We start from the raw sequence: 6,311 nt of genomic DNA, 5'->3' as shown, positions 1-6,311 counted from the left end.
GTCTTGGGGCCTGGCCTGGTCAAATTGACCAAGTCAACCCTTTGACCCCGGGGTTGGAGAAAAACATGGTCAACAAACGGACCCCCAATAGGAGTGACAAACAAACTAGTGAATTGCTGGTGTTGACGTTGATCGAATGTGACAAACAAAAAGGAGTAAAAAAATGACTGTAAAGATCACCAAAAGGTAAAAGAGTATTAGTATCCTCTCCTGGCCTTACCCCATAGTAAGGGCAGAGCTTAGGAGAGACCAATGAGCAAAGTGGAGATCACCAAAAGGTGAAAAAATAGTGAGATCATCTCCTGGCCTTACCTATAGTAAGGGCAGAGCCGAGGAAAGAACCCAATTAAGGTAGTAAAGTAGAAGATCACCGAATAGTGATCAAGTAGTGGGATCCTCTCCTGTCCTTACCCTATAGCAAGGACAGAGCCTAGTAGAAGACCCAAGCAAACAAGGTAAGAGAACACCGGACGATGAATGAGTAGTGTGATCATCTCCTATCCTTAACCTATAGCAAAGGCAGAGCTGAGGAAATAACCAAAGTAAAGCAACAAAGTAATTCTCCCCTAGCCTTACCCTATAGCAAGGGCAGAGCTGAGGGGAAAGCAAAAGAGCGAAGTAGAAAATCACCGAATGGTGAACAAGTAGTGAGATTCTCTCCTGGCCTTACCCTATAGCAAGGGCAGAGCTGAGGAAAGAACTGAAGTAAAGATCACTAAAAGGTAAAAATAAAGTAAAGGAACTCTCCGCTAGCCTTACCCTATAGCAAGGGCAGAGCCGAGGGGAAAACAAAAGAGCAACAGTGAAGATCACCAAAAGGTGAAAAAGTAGTGGGGTCCTTTCCTAGTCTCACCCTTTAGCAAGGGCATAGCCGAGGAACGAACAAAGGTAACAGTAGTAAAGTAGACAAATTATCTGCCTGATCTTCTCAAAACAGCAAGATAGAAGGTAAAAGGGGTGGTGAGGAATGCATTCAAGGGGCTCTGTCAGGCTCTCTCAACTAAGTAACTCTCTACATCTACCTTGCCATTTCAGCTTAGCAAGCATAGATAGGCTCACTATTCACTTGGCCATTTCAACCAGGTGAATAAAGAGTCAAGATCTGATGCCTACTTGATCACAACAGGGTATTAGAGAAAAAAGGTGGTGAGGAATGCCTCCCAGAGATTCTATCGGGCTCTCTCAACTGGGTAACTCTCAACATCTGCCTTGCTATTTCAGCTTGGCAAACATAGATGGGCTTGATGTCCACTTAATCATTTCAATCAAGTGAATAAAGAGTCAATGTGATGGGGTGTGCCTCCCAAGGGCTTTGTCGGGCACCCCTAACCAGGTAATTCTCTACATTTGCATTGCCATTTCAGCTTAGCAAACATAGATGGGCTCGATGTCCACTTGATCATTTCAATCAAGTAAATAAAGAGTCGGGGTCTGGCGCCTGACTGATCACAACAGGGCATTAGAAAAGAAAAGTTGTGAGGAATGCCTCCGAGAGACTCTGTCGGGCTCATCCCTGGACATAGTAGGAGTATCTACGCTCGTCATCTGGGGTACCGCCCCCAACGCTGTCAATTGTGCGGCCATTGCCGCCATGGCTCTGGCCATCTCTGCCATCTGAGTCTGAAGGTGTAAAACGGTAGCCTCTGTATCAACTGACTGGGGAGACCCACGCACCTCGGGCTCTCCCTGCTCCTCACCGTCCTCGGGCTCTCTCTCCTCGTCCGAGTGACCTCGACAGGTAATCACACAGACTTTGTGTACTGGTAAGTCCTCGTCTGACTCATCCTCAAGTACGTCCTCCTCGGAGAAGGTCTGACGAAGTGCCTCTATGTGCGGACCTTGTGAATCATCAGGGGAAGCTACAACATCTACATCGCAAACCATCAGAACTGCCTCAGACCCGATAGGAGCAACTGCCTCTATCTACCCAACTGCCTTTGTCTCGATAGGGTTGTCCGCCTGTCGTTGTCTCCAAACCCACTTACTGTGGTGGGGCCCAGAAGGGGCAACTGGCTGCTGAGGGAACTACTGAAAGGATCTGAGCGCTGGTAGGCTCCAATCGCTGTCTGGCTCCACGACGACGACGGTGTCGTCCACCTCCAGGTGTAACTGTCTGTGGTCGGACTGTCAGAACTGAACTAACTGGCTGCCTAGGTGGCTGTCCTCTCTGCCATCTATACCTCTATCTCAAGGTCTGCCTTTGTAACTGAAAGGACGCCTGAGAGATCTGACGGAGTAACCTCTTTCGACTAATAGACCCTCGACCTCGCGCTAGGAGGACGATACTTCGAATCCTCTGAGAGAAGGTTAGGGCAGCATCGTCCTTGGGGGAACTAGCTCGAGGTAGAGCAATGGTAACAGGAGGGGTCGCCGCGATACGGACGACGTCCTCATCACCATTGTGTGCTAGTGCAGAGAAGCGTCCTCCCTGGATTGCTTCTATCTCATGCGCTACTACAACCTTTGGAGTAGGTGGAATTGACACTGGTCGTGGCTCCCACTACACGGGGACCACTCTCCTCTAAACAGGCTCCTAGTGAGCCAATGCCTCTGCCATCCTCAGTCTATTTACCTCAGACGCAGCCAAACACATTCTCCTATTTCTATTCCTCCGGGCCCTTCTCCCAAGGCCGGAGGTGGAGGAAGGGACATATGAACCCACTGCCTGGGTGACCGGGGGAACAGGAGCTACATGAACTATAGGAAGTGTCAGGGTCTGCTCGCAGTCTCGGGGTGAGAGAGCCTAGCGAACATAGAAGTCCGATGGGCAAAAGGTGAAGGAGCCTCGGTCTGGGCACCCCTCTTCCTAGAGGAAGGAGGGGGAACCCAAACTCGAGCTACATCCACCGGAATAATAGGAGTAGCAGCAACTGGCTGCCGGCGCTGAGGGGATGGAGCAGCCTACACAATAGGTACAGTAGGTAAAGGTTTCCTAACAACTGGACGAGTAGGAGGAACCAGGAGTGGCCTAGGCACTGACTGCCTAACTACAGGGCGCACTGGCTACGTAGGAAGGGGAGCGGGACGAGCAGGTGCTCGGGCTGTCCGCCGAGCCACTGGTCGTCCGAAGGGGCGCATGACTGCGTGTCCTCTCCTTTGAGGAGGAGAGAATGAAGCAGCCTCAGCCGGGGTCGGCTTGCTAAGAGTGACGAAAGCCGAGTTAATGAAGGAACCAAAAGTGATCCCTCCAATAGGGGGACAAGCCAACAGGGACTCAGAGAGAGTAATATGTGCGTCCAAGCCAAAGTAGAAAGTCACGGAAGAAGCACATGAAGCCATGCCTCTGCTGCCAAAAGAACATAGAATTGAAAAGATTAGTAAGAGTTGAGATTACGAGAGAAAAAGAGAATTGATAGGGTATGGAATGGTCTAGAAAGCTAGAAGGAAATGAACAATAGATAAGGGAGAACCCTAGCTAAGAAGAAAACCTAACTAAGAGTAGGACGAACCTAATTTAAAGAGTACCAATCATAGAGTACACACAAGAAAGAATAATATGAGATCCAAAGATGGAGAGAGAAACGAGTCCCACCGTGGCCGCTAGAAACTTGTGGACCTACGAAAGGACACCGCCGGCTGTAGAGTGCAGAGGGGTATACGAGTGCACAACCCTGAGGGATAGAGACGATCGCAGGCCTCCGCGCTCCTCGCAAACGGTTCAATGGAAGGGCAGATTAGATCATACATACGACTAACTATTGAGGATAGCGGCTCTCGCCAGCACACCCCGATGGATAGTAATATATACGACCTGATCAAAACAATGGATTTTCCCCACCCGATACATCAGCTCGAGAGGTTTATTTGATGTGGAATTCCGTTTCCCACGGGAGCTCCCATGGTTAATTACATCTCGGGCCAGAACTCAAGAATACTCTCGATTAAGTATCCAATATTATTCTTCCCAGACTAGGGAGGATTGGCACACAAAGGGAGACTAAGAAATCATACTCAAAAGGAAAGAAGGATTTCAAATGGCTTAGTCAACAGGCAGGGTTCATACCAACATCTGGAGGGACTAAGGCAGTAATGAGAGAAAGATAATCACACACTCAAAGCATACAGAGAGGAATGATAGAAGTAATGTCATCATGTGACGCGGATAAGCAGGATTTATAATCCTTGAAGAAAAGAAACTTATCCACTATTTAGGCGTACTACGAGACACCAGTGTAGTAGCCTTGAATCCTAGATCTTTGGTGGGATTAGTGTTCGTCTAATACTAACACCCGTGTTTTAGCTAATGCACCTGAGCTTATACCCTGCCTGAAGAGGGAAGCTATGAAATTGATTTGAAATCAAATGGAAGGAAATTGAGTCAACCTAGGTTGACCTAGTCAACCATGTTGACCCAAGGCCTGGGTCTGAGCTCAACAGACTCAGGTTGACCCACTGAATTGATTAGGGGGGGTCTTGGGGCCTGGCCTGGTCAAATTGACCAAGTCAACCCTTTGACCCAAGGGTTGGAGAAAAACAGGGTCAACAAAGTGCAAGAGAAGAAGATGCATGTGATTTTTCAAGAGATACCAAGAGTTGTTTTAGCTTATTAATATATTCTTTTTTGAGTTCTCTGAAGCTGGATTGCATTTATGAGGTGGGCTCATTTGTTGTAGTGTTAGGTTATGATGTGCCTTTTTATCTACTTCTATGGTTCCACTCCTTATCAAGGGGGCTTTTCATGTATCTTCCGGCATGTATTATTTGTCTGTCTTGATTTCTTGTAATAGTTACACCAAAGGGAGTCTTTGTTTTTTAAATTTTGAGGAATTGTTACCTTTTTTCTTCCATGGCGCCTCTTTGGTTGTCACAATTCTAAACCTTAAATAACTTTTGGCTCCAGCATCACCTCTCATCGGCTTTCTTCAGCACGAATGAGATAAATGGTCTCATTTAATGAAGATTTGTACTCTTTGCCAAGGATCTAAACTCTAACCTGATCAAACTCCGTATTTAGTTGTGCAAGAAAGACATACACTCTATCTTTATCAATAAAATTTTTCAGGATAGCAGCTTCTTCTGGATACTTGGTCTCTATGCATTTATAGTGATCAAGTTCTTGCCACAAGCCTTGAAGGAGAGTGGCATATTACGTTACAGTTTTGCTTCCTTGTTTTGTGCTTCTCAACTTGACCTTAATTTCGAAGATTTGGGCATCATCCCGAGCATTTGAGAAGGTTTGCCTGGTGGCATCCCATATTTCATTTGCAGTAGATGGGAACATAAATATATCACTAATTTTTGGAGTCATAGATTTCCACAATCATGAAGTTCGCTTCATCCCATGCCCAAAAATTAGGATCTACTTCTCTTGGTCCTACTCTAAGGAGGTGATTCATCTTTCATTTTCCTTTCATTTAAGTCTTCACAAATTGGGACCAATTCATATAGTTCTTCTCATTTAAGCGAATGGAATGTTGCATATTTTGGAGATCTCTTTCTTGGTGCACCATAGAATCTTCAATTTGATCAAAGCTCTAGGTGGAATTAACTTTAGACATTACAGTGTCAAATGGTAGCAATGAAAGCTTTCTGCAAGATATTGGGTAGCAATAAAGGCTACCTGGAACTATACCCTTAGAATTCTGGCAACGACAATGAAGGTCAATGCTTGTTGAGTAAATAAAGATCTATTGCAGCTTCTGTTTGGTTTGCACGAGCAGGTTTCCAAGGTAGGCCTGATCCGCCCCACTCTAGGTCACACGCACAAGTGGATAGAACACCCTCTCAATTTTAGCCCCCTCTCGATTCCTCTGGACAAGACGTGCGCACGAACCGATTGCCTAGACGTGAGCGCGGGAGCCTTGGGCCGCACACCTCTTGTCCGATCCTTCCTGAACTGGTCACATGTACGAGTTGCATGTGAGGAGCCTCTCCTCTCATTCTCGACCTGTTCCCATCTGCTCGGCTGGATGCACCCACACAGGAAGTTCCTGCTCGATCTCTGCTTCTTCTGGTCGTAGGCACAAAATAGAGGATTTGGACAGTTTGACTCTCGTTCGATTTCCAATGGCAATGAAGGCCTCTTGCTCCTCTCCGCTTTCTATGATTCAAGGCTCTTATACCATGTTAAATTAAGAGATTGGGAGAGGGAAAATGATTAATTTTATTGTTACAAGATATCTTAATACAAGAAACAAATAATAGCAAAATCATGCATAATTACTCTAACATAATCCTTCCTAAATCAGCCACCTAAATATGAAAGGAGATCGGCGTGATTTAGTTGAATCTCCCACGGATCCCCATACTAGCTGTGGGATCAAATGCCAAGGGATGCCCCGGGGTTTAACAGTAACTTGTAAATCAACAAA

This window comes from Dendrobium catenatum, unplaced genomic scaffold, assembly GCF_001605985.2.
Source record: "Dendrobium catenatum unplaced genomic scaffold, ASM160598v2 fragScaff_scaffold_1287, whole genome shotgun sequence".
Taxonomy (NCBI): Eukaryota; Viridiplantae; Streptophyta; class Magnoliopsida; order Asparagales; family Orchidaceae; genus Dendrobium; species Dendrobium catenatum.
The sequence above is the reverse complement of the archived record's forward strand: the minus strand, read 5'-3'. Positions refer to the sequence as shown.